Raw genomic sequence first — 14,621 nt, forward strand, 5'->3', positions numbered from 1 at the left:
AAATATGGTGCTTTAATTTCAATTTAATGAAGAGAAGATTCCAATACATTTAGCATTTAGAGTGCTGCTAAAACATTGACAAAAATAATAGTAAATAATTTTAAATGAAATTGAAGTTTGTGTAGAGCAGCGGTTCTCAACCTGTGGGTTGCGATCCTTTTGGGGGTCACACGAGACTTTCACAGGTGTCACCTAAGACCATTGGAAAACACATATTTCCGATGGTCTTAGGCAGGGCTTGTCAACCGCCTTCTCTCCCTCCCCCCCTCCACTCCACCTCACTTGTTTGTGGAAAATATGCTGCTTGGCGGCAGTCTGCACGAACTCTACCAAATGTGCCCTGCAGGAGCGCATGAAGAGCACAGTCGCAGAGCAAGGCCCCGCCCTCCCCAGAGACTCATTGTGCAGCAACCGGATTGACTTCTTCTCATGCACACAGGTCAGCGAAGGGGAGGCCGCTGCAGCACCCAACTCCTGCACCCATCATCTGGCGACCCCCGAACCTGCGCTTGTCAGCTGAGAAGTCTGGCGACGGCCACTGGTCTCCTTTGCCACCTCGCCCGTCCTCGACTCCTTCTCTGCCTGTTCATGTCGAGCCTGCTGGGGCTTGATAGGGAGAGAGGGAGGGAAGGAGGAAGGGACTCCTCCTCTCCTAAACTTCAAAGCACGATCGGCTTCCCAAGGGCACCACAATTCTCACGAAAGCGGGGGGGGGAGAAGCAATGGGGGTGAGAAAGCTCGTGGCAGGCTCGAAGGAGCACCTGTCAGCATTGGTGATGAGAAATTCCCCACAAACCCAGGGAAGGGGTGGAGAAAAGGAGCCCCCTTTGGGAGGAAACTGCTACCTTCTTCTCCTTGGCTTTGTGCTTGGGCTGCCAAGACTCTGCCGGCTGGAACTTCCTTTCCTTCCCTTTCTCTTGGTCTCTTCCTCCTTCCCTCCCTCTCCCATTGTCCCTTCCTTCCTTCCTTCCTTCCTTCCTTCCTTCCTTCCTTCCTTCCTTCCTTCCTTCCTTCTTCCCTCCCTCCCTCCCTTCCTTCCTTCTTTCCTCCCTCCCTTCCTTCCTTCTTTCCTTCCTTTCCTTCACCTCCCTCTTTGTCCCTCCTTCCCTCCCTCTTTCCCCTTGTCCCTTCTGTCCTTCCTTCCTTCCTTTCCTCTTGTCCAGGATTGGGGCGAACCTCTACAGCTGATCCACGCTTTTGCAGAGCAGCCAAGAAGCAGGTTAGCTGTAGCAGCTCTCCTTGGCTCCTGTCCAGCAAAATTGCTCGAGCTTTGCTAGAAAACATGCCGCTTGCTAATTTAGCAGAAGTGTGAATCAGCTGTAGCCCGGTGCTGATCCTGGGGCTTCTGCTAACTTAGCAAGCAGCTTGTTTTCTGGCGAAGCTGAGCAAGTGAGCTGGGCGGAGCTTTCCTCTGCCTCTGGCAGCCTGTCCCCCTCCCCTTGTCCCTTCCTGGGGACGGAGGGGGGGAGGAAGGAAGGGATGAAGAGGGAGGGAAGTAAGGGACAATGAGAGAGGGAAGGAAGGAAGGAACAATGGATGGGAGGGAAGGAAGGGACAAAGAGGGAAGGAAGGAAGGAACTAAGAGGGAGGGGAAGGAAAGGAAAGAAAGAAGGAAGGGACAATGGGAAAGAGGAAGGGAAGGAGGAAGAGACTAAGGGAGGTGAAGGAAAAGAAGGAAGTAAGGGACAAGGGGAGAGAAGGGAGGGAAGGCAGGCACCCATCCCAGTCCCATCCCAGAGACCCACAGATTCCCCCCACAGGCACTCTGCAACCTGAGTGATCAGCTGGCCACATGACCCTGGGACACCGTGAACGTCATAAGTATGAATCAGTTGTCAAGCATCCGAATATAAATCACATGACCCTGGGGATGCTGCAACAATCATAAGTGTGAAAAATGATCATAATTCACTTTTTCAGTGCTGTTGTAACTTCAAACAGTCACTAAGCAAATTTTTGTAAGTCAAGGACTACCTATACTTTCCCATTTTTTCCTTTTTTTGGGGGTCAAGTTTTTGATACCCCTGCCCAGCTAGATGGGGGGTTGGGAGTCACCACAACATGTGGAACTGTATTAAAGGGTCGTGGCATTAGGAAGGTTGAGAACCACTGGTGTAGAGTCTTGTATCTTTTGTTCCTATTATCATCCTGGTGGGATTTTTAGACTTTTGCATTGTTTTGAAAAACATTGCTATATTCTTAACCATTTATGTTAATGAAAAACTGACATTCCCCCTCTACCACAGACAATATAGCTTTATCATTACACTGTCACCTCTCTTAAAATCTATTGTTTGTCCTTAACTACAATGAGGATGTGCCACCTCTCTCTCTCTCTCTCTCTCTCTCTCTCTCTCTCTCTCTCTCTCTCTCTCTCTCCTGCCCCCAACTTTTAAACATTGAAGATATAACTTTAGTGTGGTTTGTGCAGGATTTTCTCTATTATAGCATATTCCCTATAATTTGTCCTAGTGTCAGTTGCTTTCTTGCATTTCTCTGTACATCTTATTTCAAATAAGAAGTGTGGGTTTAGTTTCTAATGGCACATCAGATATAATTTCATGATCATGATACACTAGATACATAACAAGAGGCATTTGGTTATCGGGGTAGTCAAAACTTAAAAGTGTTCAGTTGATGGAAGTGAGCATGGATTCCTCACCTATAGTAGGGAATCACAGCATTCTCTGACAAACCTAATTCTGCTGTGAATACATTTCACTAACATGCAGCTAAGTTGGTTTCTTTTGTCAAGGGGTTTGTTAAGCATTAGCTAAAGAATGCCATGGTCCAGCCTGCTTGGTATGAAACCTAATTCTTCCCCTTTCTGGAGCCATGGCATTGGGTGTTTAATTTTTCTCTCTTGGTAGGGCTGCAGACCCTCTAGTACTACAGCCAAAAAAAAATCACTCATAGTTTAGCAGGCTTAACCCCAACCCAGTTGCCAAGCAGTAAAATGAACACTTGTCTACCACTGTGTAGGAATGGGAGGGGGGGCTGTGATGAGAGGCAGAGAAAAGGACTTTGCCCACAACATCAAAAACAAATTCCCTTTTCCAATGATGGTTGACAATGAAGATATTTTATTTATAGAAAAAGCCATAAAGATTTAAAAGACTGAACTAGTAAAACTCAGAATAGTCTATTGAAGAATTATTTGAAGTAAATAAATACCATCTGATAGGACCTGATAGGAATTGCTTAAAAGGCTCTTTCTATTTTAGAAAAAAAACCTATATAAATGACTAAACCTCACCAGAAATTGTACAGCTTCTTTGTCCATCCTGAGATTAGGACTATTTTAAGAAAAACAGTGTCCTCATATGTTTGCACTATAAGTGATGAACATCTGCTGGTGGCAGATACAATTGGAAGTTGAAGCATCATGGGTGTGCAATCAAGCATTTCTGAGAGTAGGACCCTGACCTGATAGGTGAGGCAAGTATTACAGTTATGATAGGAAGATTTATTTATAGGAAGGACCTTATAGATAGCATCTAAGAACACACATGCATGCCTAGGAAGAAATGCAAAAGGAAGTGACCTCAGATTGGCAGTCTCTTAGACAAAGAGCAGGCAAGTCATATCCAAGAAAGGGCACACAGAGTAAATCCTTCTCTGTCTGACTTCTACTGCCTCTTTGTGATAAGTAGACTATGAATTTTATGTCAAGGTATGACTAACGAACCCAACTAAGCAAGCACCATCGAAATGATCTGATCTATTAATGCAAAACTTTATTGAGTACATCATTTTGGCACAAATGAAGCAAACCCAGCTGTGGTTAATTCCCGCGCAAATCACTATAATTAAAATATAGAATTCTCCCTCCCACTATTAGTGTAGGTCACATGATCCAATCGCGTCCCAAATTATTGTTATGAGAAAGTGTCTTTGTGGGTTTTCAAACACCTGCTGAAACCTCCTTGGTTCATGTGGGCTGACTTGTTGTTTGGAGCTTGCATTCCATTCCCCCCTCCCCTCTCCCCTAGTGTATTAGCAAGCTGAGAAGCAATAACGATGGCAACTTTATGCTTGCCCTTCGAGCTTGACTAATTTGAATTTTTGAAAAATACTGTGTACCTTCTTTGACCTATTCATATAATTATATAAACAAACAGTATATATCAGATAATGTGCATTTAATCAGGAATTTTCAAAGAACATATTTTGAGTTTTTGAATTTTTGGACCAAGCTTACACAAATAAAGTTAATTTAATCATAGGGACTATACAATCCTAGTGAATGTTTATTAGGAGAAATATAGAATGTGATCCTGTACCTCCATTCCAGTGGTCACTGTATATTCTTTAAATATCTGAAGAGCTAGAGACTAGAAACTGAGTTCTAGTGTGTTCCTCTTCTACAGTGGTACCTTGGTACTCAAGGGCTTTGAAACTCATTGATTCTGGTACTTAACACATTTTGTCCCGGTACTCATCATTTGTTTGGTACTCAATGCATAAGCTATAACTTGTCGGTGTTGGCTGCCTTGTGACTCACTACATTATTCCTTAGGCTTAGGGGAAAAATTTGTTTAGTACTCATCATTTTTGATACTCATTGTGCCTCCCAGGTACCACTGTGTATCCATTTTCTTTTCCAAAACTAATGGAGGATGAAAAGATGCATTCCACTCTTAAGTATTGCATGTAGTGGGAAGGGATTGAATAAGTTTCTAATTCAATGGAAATGCTTTTAGCCCAGTTGAAACTATCCAAAATTGTTCAGCTGCACAATATTAATATCATTTCTCATTGGGCCCTGTATTTATAAGGAAGAATAAGGTTCAGAATTTAACATAATACATGATGTAGAAAAGGTATATTGAATACTTCCTCATTTTTCATGATAGAATTTCAATGAAGCATGAATGAAAGAAAATGTTTATTGTGTGATCAATCGTTGCATGGAATTTATTGCCTCAAGATGATTTTCAAAACGAGTTAGATAAATTCATGAAAGAGGTCAGTTCTGTCAATGGTAATAAACAACAATAATTAAAATAAAGAACTTCCATGCCTATAGATCGATACAACACTAAAGTATATCTGCAGGAGAAGGAGGGGAGATAAAATGGACTGAATCATGCCAGCCTGCTTGTAAGACAGCTCATTTTAATGCTGTTTTGTTAAGCAAAAACAATTTCTTCCTTATAAATAGAAAGCAAATATTTTAATAAAAGGATGAATTTAAAATGTGACATTGTACTCTTCTGTTGCAGTCCATTCTATTATTTGATATACTGTTGCCTCTTCCAGGTAATCAATAATGGCAAACTGAATTTCTGCTTCAAAATATGGTATGTGAAGAGGCTGTAACCGAGTAAACATGTGGAGGAAGAAGATGAAAAAAAATGTATGTGATGTTTGGAATGCAGCTCCTTTTCCCCCTCCTATGACCTCTTCTAAATTTTTCAAAAGAAATAAGGTATATCTACCAGTTCCAGGCTAGAGATTTCTCCTTTGCGGGAGGGGGTTGAATTGAGACAATGTGGTTCCAGGAGTGTAAAGTCTTTCACTTCTTTTCTCAGTATCTTCCTATCCACTTCCACCAAAACTGAAATAATGATGAGCATGAAGGGATCATGAATTTCCTTTATCTCAAGGGTGGAGAGGGAAATCTGCAGTCTTGTGTTCTTCGGCTGCCCTTTTATAGAGCCTAAGATTCTTTCCTTAGTTTTAAAGAAAATATATGTATAAAAACATGTGGAGTCTACTCAAATCATGTCCAAAGCTGTATTTAGAATATAGTAGCCCCATTTTATTCTGGTGACCTGTTACTGGTATTTGATATTTTGTTTTACTTATTTATTAAATTTATATGCCACTCATCTCACTGTTACACGATTCTTGATGACTTACAATATGATAAAATGCAAATACAAAACAAAACATTAAGTATTAAAGTGAACAAAAATTAGATAAGTTTAAAACTAGAATATAATGGTTTTCCTAGTTCAATAGCCATCTCCAATATGGCACATTCCCACAGGGCCCCAGGCCAATTGGCAGAGCCAGATCTTGAAACACTTTTGGAAGACCAAGAGGGTGAGGGCTGATCTCACCTCCAGGGATACAATGTTCCTGTCATCCCCTTTCCTGGATGTTTTCTGAATTCTGAAATACAGGCTACAACGAAAATAATAAACAATGCATGGTGATAATGGCAGCTACTATGTTCTTATTTTTGGAACAAGAAGTGGGATCTTCTAAAGGCTAAGCTGCTATAATTTTAAACAATGCTGAAAGAGTAGCCTTGTCCATTTCTTATCTGTATATGGATGCTTGCTGGCTTTCCAGAGTCCTTCTGATGACTTCCTCAATTGATACCCCTTCAAAGGTGGCTGGACTGAGTTATTCCATCCTTTTAAAAATGCTAGAAAGGATGTATAAATAATAAAACAAATAAGACTCCATAAGAAACTGGTCAAACAAGAGATGACAAGACTGAACATTGACATCTTAGGAATCAGCGAACTAAAATGGACAGGAATGGGTGAATTTAATTCAGATGACCATCAAGTATACTACTGCGGGCAAGAATCCCTCAGAAGAAATGGAGTAGCCTTCATAGTCAATAAAGCAATACTGGGATACAATCCCCAAAATGACAGAATGATCTCAGTTCGAATCCAAGGCAAACCATTCAATATCACAGTAGTCCAGGTCTATGCCCCAACCAGTAGTGCTGAAGAGGATGAAATTGATCGGTTCTATGAAGCCCTACAGCACCTTATAGAATTAACACCCAAAAATGATGTCCTTATCATTATGGGGGATTGGAATGCTAAAGTAGGAAGCCAAAAGATAACTGGAATAACAGGCAAGTTTGGCCTTGGAGTACAAAATGAAGCAGGGCACAGGCTGACAGAATTTTGTCAAGAGAATATGATGGTCATAGCAAACACTCTTTTCCAACAACCCAAGAGACGGTTCTACACATGGACATCACCAGACAGTCAACATAGAAATCAGATTGACTATGTGCTCTGCAGCCAAAGATGGAGAAGCTCTATACAGTCAGTAAAAACAAGACCAGGAGCTGACTGTGGCTCAGATCATGAGCTTCTCGTTGCAAAATTTAGGCTTAAATTGAAGAAAGTAGGGAAAAGCACTAGGCCACTCAGGTATGAATTAAATCATATCCTTGATGAATATACAGTAGATGTGACAAATAGATTTAAGGAATTAGATCTGATAGAGTGCCTGAAGAACTATGGACAGAGATTCACAACATTGTACAAGACGTAGCAACTAAAACCATCCCAAAGAAAAAGAAATGCAAGAAAGCAAAATGGCTGCCTATGGAAGCTTTGCAAATAGCTGAGGAAAGAAGGGAAGTGAAAGGCAAGGGAGAAAGATACACCCAATTGAATGCAGAATTCCAGAGAATAGCTAGAAGAGATAAGAATGCCTTCTTAAATGAACAGTGCAAAGAAATAGAAGAAAACAATAGAATAGGGAGGACCAGAGATCTCCTCAAGAAAATTGGAGATATGAAGGGAACGTTTCATGCAAAGATGGGCGTGATAAAGGACCAAAATGGCAGGGACCTAACAGAGGCAGAAAAGATTAAGAAGAGGTGGCAAAACTACACAGAACTATACAAGAACGAGCTTAATGTCCCAGATAACCACGAGGGGGTGGGTCACTGACCTCGAGCCAGACATCCTAGAATTTGAAGTGAAATGGGCCTTAAGAAATCTGAGCAACAACAAAACTAGTGGAGGTAACAGTATTCAGCTGAGCTATTCAAAATCTTAAAAGACGATGCAGTAAAAGTGCTACACTCAATTTGCCAGCAAATTTGGAAAACTCAACAGTGGCCACAGGATTGGAAAAGGTCAGTTTACATTCCAAGTCCAAAGAAAAGCAATGCCAAAGAATGTTCAAACTATCGCACCATTGCACTCATTTCACATGCAAGTAAAGTTATGCTTAAAATCCTACAAGTTAGACTCCAGCAGTATGTGGATCGAGAACTTCCAGAAGTACAGGCAGGATTTCAAAGAGGCAGAGGAACTAGAGATCAAATTGCCAGCATATGCTGGATGATGGAGAAAGCTAGGGAGGTCCAGAAAAACATCTATTTCTGCTTCATTGACTATGCTAAAGCCTTTGATTGTATGGATCACAACAAATTGTGGCATGTTTTTAAAGAGATGGGAATACCAGACCATCTTATTTATTTCTTGTGAAACCTATATTCGGGTCAAGAAGCAATAGTGAGAACTGGACACGGAACCACTGATTGGTTCAAAATTGGGAAAGGAGTCCGGCAAGGCTGTATTCTGTTGCCCTGCCTATTTAACTTATATGCAGAGCACATCATGAGAAAGGCAGGGCTAGATGAATCAAAAGTTGGAATTAAGATTGCCGGGAGAAATATCAACAACCTAAGATATGCAGATGATACCACTCTAATGGCAGAAAGTGAAGAGGAACTAAAGAGCCTCTTGATGCGGGTAAAGAAGGAGAGTGCAAAAGTTGGCTTGAAACTCAACATTAAGAAAACCAAAATCATGGCATCCGGCCCTCTCAATTCCTGGCAAATAGATGGGGAAGAAATGGAGGTAGTGACAGATTTTATTTTCCTGGGCTCCAAGATCACCACAGATGGGGACTGCAGCCAAGAATTTAAAAGACGCTTGCTCCTGGGGAGGAAAGCTACGGCAATTCTAGACAGCATACTAAAAAGCAGAGACATCACCCTGCCAATAAAAGTGCGTATAGTCAAGGCCATGGTTTTCCCAGTTGCAATGTATGGCTGTGAAAGTTGGACCATAAAAAAGGCTGAGTGCCAAAGAATGGACTTCTTCTGGACTGCAAGGTGTTCAAACCGCTCAGTTCTAGAAGAGATCAATCCCGACTGCTCTTTAGAAGGCCAGATCCTGAAGTTGAAACTCAAATACTTTGGCCACCTAATGAAAAGGAAGGACTCACTGGAGAACAGCTTGATGCTGGGAAAGATTGAGGGCAATAGAAGAAGGGGACAACAGAGAATGAGGTGGCTGCATGGAGTCACTGAAGCAGTAGGTGTGAGCTTAAATGGAATCCAGAAGATGGCAGAGGACAGGAAGGCTTGGAGGAACGTTGTCCATGGGGTCGCAATGGGTCGGACATGACTTCGCAACTAACAACAACAACAACAAAGAAACTGCACTATGGAATTAAAAACTGTGTTATTTTTGAGATCTTAAGAGCTTATCCTTTGGAGAACTCTTCTTAGCTTATATAGCTCATTTGTTTGTTTATATTGTCATTTAAATTTTTCACTCTTGTGATATTTTTGAAACCAAAAGAATAGCTGCATCATCTACATACAGAAGAATTGGAACTGGATGATGAGAGAAGGATGGAGGACGGAATTGGCAAAACCTAAAACAATATTGTTAATGTAAAGGTTGAATAATGGGGGTGGGCTAATATGCAGGTAGTCCTTGAAATATAACTGATGGACTCTGTCTATTATGATTACATGTTGTGATGGTCATTAGGTGAGGTACCTCACCTAATGATTCCCTCATCCCTGCTCTCCCCAATGAATCATTAAACGAACACCCAAGTCATTAAGTGGAGCATGGGGTGCCTCAGGGATGGGGGAGGCCCTTGGAGGCCTCCACCACCCTCAGAAATGGCCGATAATCCACTTCCCATTCCTTCTGTCCAGCCCCAGACCTTAGGCCTAATTCTCACCCCACAGGCCAAACATTCTCCTCCTCACTTATCTTTTGAAGAGCTCTGAGGCCTTGCAGAAAGATGGAATGGATTGCTTTTTTGCATGGCCGCATGGTGCAATTTTGGAATCAGTTGTCATTTTGTCCTCCCCACAAAATGGCATCCATGTTTGGGTCACTGCCAGTGGCCTGGGGGCAAACTACTTTTTGTTACTTTAACAAAGTCTGCACTGTACTGCAGAAGCTTTTGCAGAGCTGTGCAGACCTTGTTAAGGCAGCAAAACAATGTAGTTTGTTTCAGCCACTATTCTGTCCCAGCCCACAAGCGTGCAGGACAAAATGGCAGCCATATTTGAGTTGCCTCTCTGTGACCCAAGGCCAGAGAGCTTCAAAATTTTAGTGTGATAGTTGGGTGGGGAGCAGACACAAGGGTGTTGGGTCCTGGTGTGGTGAGATGGGGAAAGACAGGTAACAGATGCTGCATTGTCCTTGTGGTCAGTCATAAGGGCGAATGACTGCAGGGGTGCTGTAGCCATCATAATCTTGAAACAGGGTCATATGTAATTTTGGAGTGTCTGTTGTAACTTTGTTCCTCAAGTGATCTATTGTATCATGAGGATTATTGGTATATCCTTGCTTAACCCTTTCATGAATGAGGATTAGCTCCATTAGATCACCAAAATTAGTACTTTAACCTGTGTAGTGGTATTGCAGTGTATCTGAATAATCAATTTAAGCAGCTGATGATCTATCAATGAGTTAGCTAGTTTCTTCCAAAGATTTTCTCAGGGAATGTAGTCAAAAGCCATCTTATTAATGGCACTCAAAATTACATCCAATCTATAGCTTCTCCATCTTCACATCTACCAGTTGGGAGATCTGAACCTTGGTTTGATAAAGAATGTGCCTTGCTTAAAACTCAGGTAATGCAAGCATATAAAACAGCATGTTTAGCCAGTAATCTCTAGCTGTGTGAATTCTTTTATGAGCATGAAAGGAGATATCAGAACTACACATCATATATATACACATATTTATACATACATACTGTATACATGGATAAGAGAGTCAAAGTAATAAAAGCATAGCATTATTATGTCTTCAGTGGTAGACATAACTGAAGAAGCTTCTTGGATGAGGAGCGAAACATCTTCAAGAAAAATCTTTGAATTCCCTGAAGATGTTTCGCTCCTCATCCAAGAAGCTTCTTCAGTTATGTCTACCTTTTAAAAAAGCACCTTTGGAAAAACCATAACTTGGATGCTTGAGAATTTCCACAGACATTTAATAAAAACATGCTATTTTTAGTCTACTTTATTTTCCTTAGCTTTTTATACTTAAATTGTGGGCCCTATGGATATTGCTGAAAATGTTGTAAGGTGCATTGAGTCCACAGGATAGAGACTGCCTGCTTTTGGCCTGGAAAAAACAGCAGTTGTTTCACAAAAAACAATTTCTTCTCTTTTCTTCCCCATTTGGATACAAAAAACACTACATGTCCTTGTGAGAGCTAGAGTCATGGTTCATGGAGTTGGTGGGAGCATTTTTTTAGTTTCCTACACCCATATTTATTATAGCATTGCTGCCTTGCACTAGAGAGGAATATTGCCAAAATGTTATTGACATGATAATCATGGTACAGGCAATTCAAAATTAATGCTCAATACAAAGGCCTTTAAAAAACCAAATTAACTCTCCATACACCTGATCAAATGTAACTCCCTGAGCTGATCAAGAGCGCTGTTAGATTTGGTCATAGCCAGTTATTTCTATTTGATCAAATATTCTTGCTGTCTTTCTTGTCTTCTTTTCATTTAATTCTGAAATCAGTGTGGACAAGAATTCATCCATATGAATGAACTCTCTGGAGTACAAGTGAATACATGAAAAAAGCATCCATGTTGTCTTTTGGGTTTCACTGTTTTTCTTGCTGGATCTCCACAGACTTTTGTTTTAGAATAGAATAAATGGAATAAATAACAGAGTTGGAAGGGACATTGTAGGTCATCTAGTCCAACTCCCTGCCCAAGCAGGAGACCCTACACCATTTCTGACAGGTAGAAGCCCAGTCTCTTCTTGGAAACCTCCAGTGATGAAGCACCAACAACATCTGAAGGCAAGCTGTTGCATTGGTTGATTGTTCTCACTGTCAGGAAATTTCTCTTTATTTCCAGGTTGAATCTCTCCTTGATCAGTTTCCATCTGTTATTCCTTGTCTGACCTTCAGGTGCTTTGGAAAATAGGTTGACCCCCTGCTCTCTATGACACCCCTCAAATATTGGAACATTGCTGTCACGTCTTCCCTGGTCCTTTTCTTCACTAGACTAGCCATGCCCAGTTCTTCTAACCGTTCTTATATATCATCTGCAAATTTGATAAGTTCCCCTTTATTCCCTCATCTAAGTCATTTATGAAGATGTTGAAGAGTACTGGGCCTAGGATAGAACCTTATGGTTCCCCACTGCTTACTTCCCTCCATGTAGATGTAGTACCATTAAAGACTACTCTTTGAGGGCGGTTTGTCAGCCAGTTAAAAATCTATCTGATGGTAATGCTGTCTATCCCACTTTTTTTAAAAAGCTTTCCAAGAAGTAGGTTGTGGTCTACTTTGTCGAATGCCTTGCTGAAGTCCATGTATACCACAGCCACAGCATTCTGCTGGTCCACCAATTTAGTCACCTGATCAAAGAATGAAATAAGATTGGTTTGGCATGATCTATTTTTAACAAACCCGTGCTGCTTCTAGTTATAACTTTGCTTGTTTCTAGATGTTTGCAGATCTGTGTTTTGATGATCTTTTCCAGTATCTTCCCAGGTATTGATGTTAGGCTGATTGGTCTGTAGTTCCTTGGGTCCAGTTTTTTCCCCTTTTTTGAAGATGGGAACCACATCAGCTCTTTTCTAATCCTCAGGTAGTTCCCCAGTGCTCCAGGATTTTTGAAAGATATGGTACAGTGTCCATTTTTAGCTTTTGTAATCTGTGGAATATTCTACTCCTTTTTGATGGGGAATTAAGACCATTTATATTTATTGAAAGAATTCCAATTTCCTCCATGTTTTCAATTATGTCAAGATCTCAATTTTCTAGGAGAACTTATCTGTCTCTGATCTTTAGGTCTAACATCTTCCTCTGATTGAGTCTTTTTGGGCACTTCTTCCTCCGTTTGTTTTGATGTTCCTGCAGTCGTTTCCTCTGATTTCTTAGGTTCCACCTCACCTTTCTCCAAGAAGACTCTATGATTGTTAAAAAAATCCTCTGATTGTTGTGGAGTACTCAATCTATATCTTTTTGAGTCCCAAAAAATTAGTAATCCTTCTGGAATCAACCATCTGAAATTCACTCCTCTACTAATCAATTTCCTTGTTAAGAATTGGTATTCTCTTCGAGCTTCTCTAATTCTTCTTGGAATCTGTTTGAGAACTACCAATTCTTTATCTTTATATTTCAGTGGTTGATCCCTCACTAGTCTCAGGATTTCATCCTGTACTGCTCTTTTACTAAATCTAACATGAACCTCTCTAGGCACTCTGTTTCTTCTTGCATAATTTGAATTCACTCTAAAAACATGATCGACTTCTCTCTTGATTTGATCCATTTCCATTCCAAGCAAGTCCGCCAATAGTTCACTCACCAATAGTAACAAGTTCTCATCACTCTCTTCTATCATATTTTGAAATCTTAGAAAATATGATGCATGTTCCATCTCCATTATCGCCATACTTGCTTCCAGCACCACGTTAGATTGCGCCATCTCTGATTTTCATTTTGGAGAGCTTCTAATTTCTGATCCACTACTACTGACTTGTCTTCAATATTCTGCATTCTTTGTTGAGTATCTGACATCACCTGTTGGAAGGCTTCCATTTTTTGATCCATCTTAAGCAAATCATTTTTCAAGTCTTCAAAGTCCTTTTTTATTTCCATTTTAGAATCTACAATTGCCTGGAGAATGGCTTGCGTATCCTTCTACTGAGTGTCTGGTTGTAAAAACGTTGTAATCTATTTTTGAAGCACTGGACTGACTGAGGTTGATGCAGGAGCCAAGGAGCCCTTCCTCACTCCTTTCGCCAAATTTGAAACACTCATCTTGATTATTGTATTTATTTATAATCCACCATCAAGCCCAATGGCCCAATTAATTGTTGTTGTTGTTGTTAATTGCGAAGTTGTGTCCGACCCATCGCGACCCCATGGACAACGTTCCTCCAGGTCTTCCTGTCCTCTACCATCTTCTGGAGTCCATTTAAGTTCTCACCTACTGCTTCAGTGACTCCATCCAGCCATCTCATTCTCTGTCGTCCCCTTCTTCTATTGTCCTCAATCTTTCCCAGCATTAGGCCCTTTTCCAGTGAGTCCTTCCTTCTCATTAGGTGGCCAAAGTATTTGAGTTTCAACTTCAGGATCTGGCCTTCTAAAGAGCAGTCAGGGTTGATCTCTTCTAGGACTGACCGGTTTGAACGCCTTGCAGTCCAAGGGACTCGCAGGAGTCTTCTCCAGCACCATAGTTCAAAGGCCTCAATTCTTTTGTGCTCAGCCTTTCTTATGGTCCAACTTTCACAGCCATACATTGCAACTGGGAAAACCATGGCCTGGACTATACGCACTTTTGTTGGCAGGGTGATGTCTCTGCTTTTTAGAATGCTGTCTAGATTTGCCATAGCTTTCCTCCCCAGGAGCAAGCGTCTTTTAATTTCTTGGCTGCAGTCCCCATCTGAGGTGATCTTGGAGCCCAGAAAAATAAAATCTGTCACTACCTCCATTTCTTCCCCATTTATTTGCCAGGAATTGAGAGGGCTGGATGCCATGATTTTGGTTTTCTTAATGTTGAGTTTCAAGCCTACTTTTGCACTCTCCTTCTTCACCCGCATCAAGAGGCTCTTTAGTTCCTCTTCACTTTCTGCCATTAGAGTGGTATCATGGACAGTACTAAAAGGCAAAAC

General features: G+C 41.1%; 1 protein-coding gene across 1 annotated transcript in view; it reads left to right on the plus strand.

The window, feature by feature from the left end:
• LOC120299315 (retinoic acid receptor RXR-gamma-like) overlaps positions 1-5,332 on the plus strand; it is a 173,295-nt gene extending 167,963 nt beyond the window's left edge. The window contains exon 10 of the transcript XR_005554384.1: positions 5,263-5,332. The gene's annotated coding sequence lies outside the window, so the exon portion shown is untranslated. The remainder of the gene's footprint in view (positions 1-5,262) is intronic.
• The last annotated feature ends 9,289 nt before the right edge of the window (positions 5,333-14,621 follow it).

The sequence above is a fragment of the Crotalus tigris genome, unplaced genomic scaffold (genome assembly GCF_016545835.1).
Source record: "Crotalus tigris isolate CLP2741 ecotype Arizona unplaced genomic scaffold, ASM1654583v1 scf7180000024291.2576520, whole genome shotgun sequence".
Classification (NCBI taxonomy): domain Eukaryota; kingdom Metazoa; phylum Chordata; class Lepidosauria; order Squamata; family Viperidae; genus Crotalus; species Crotalus tigris.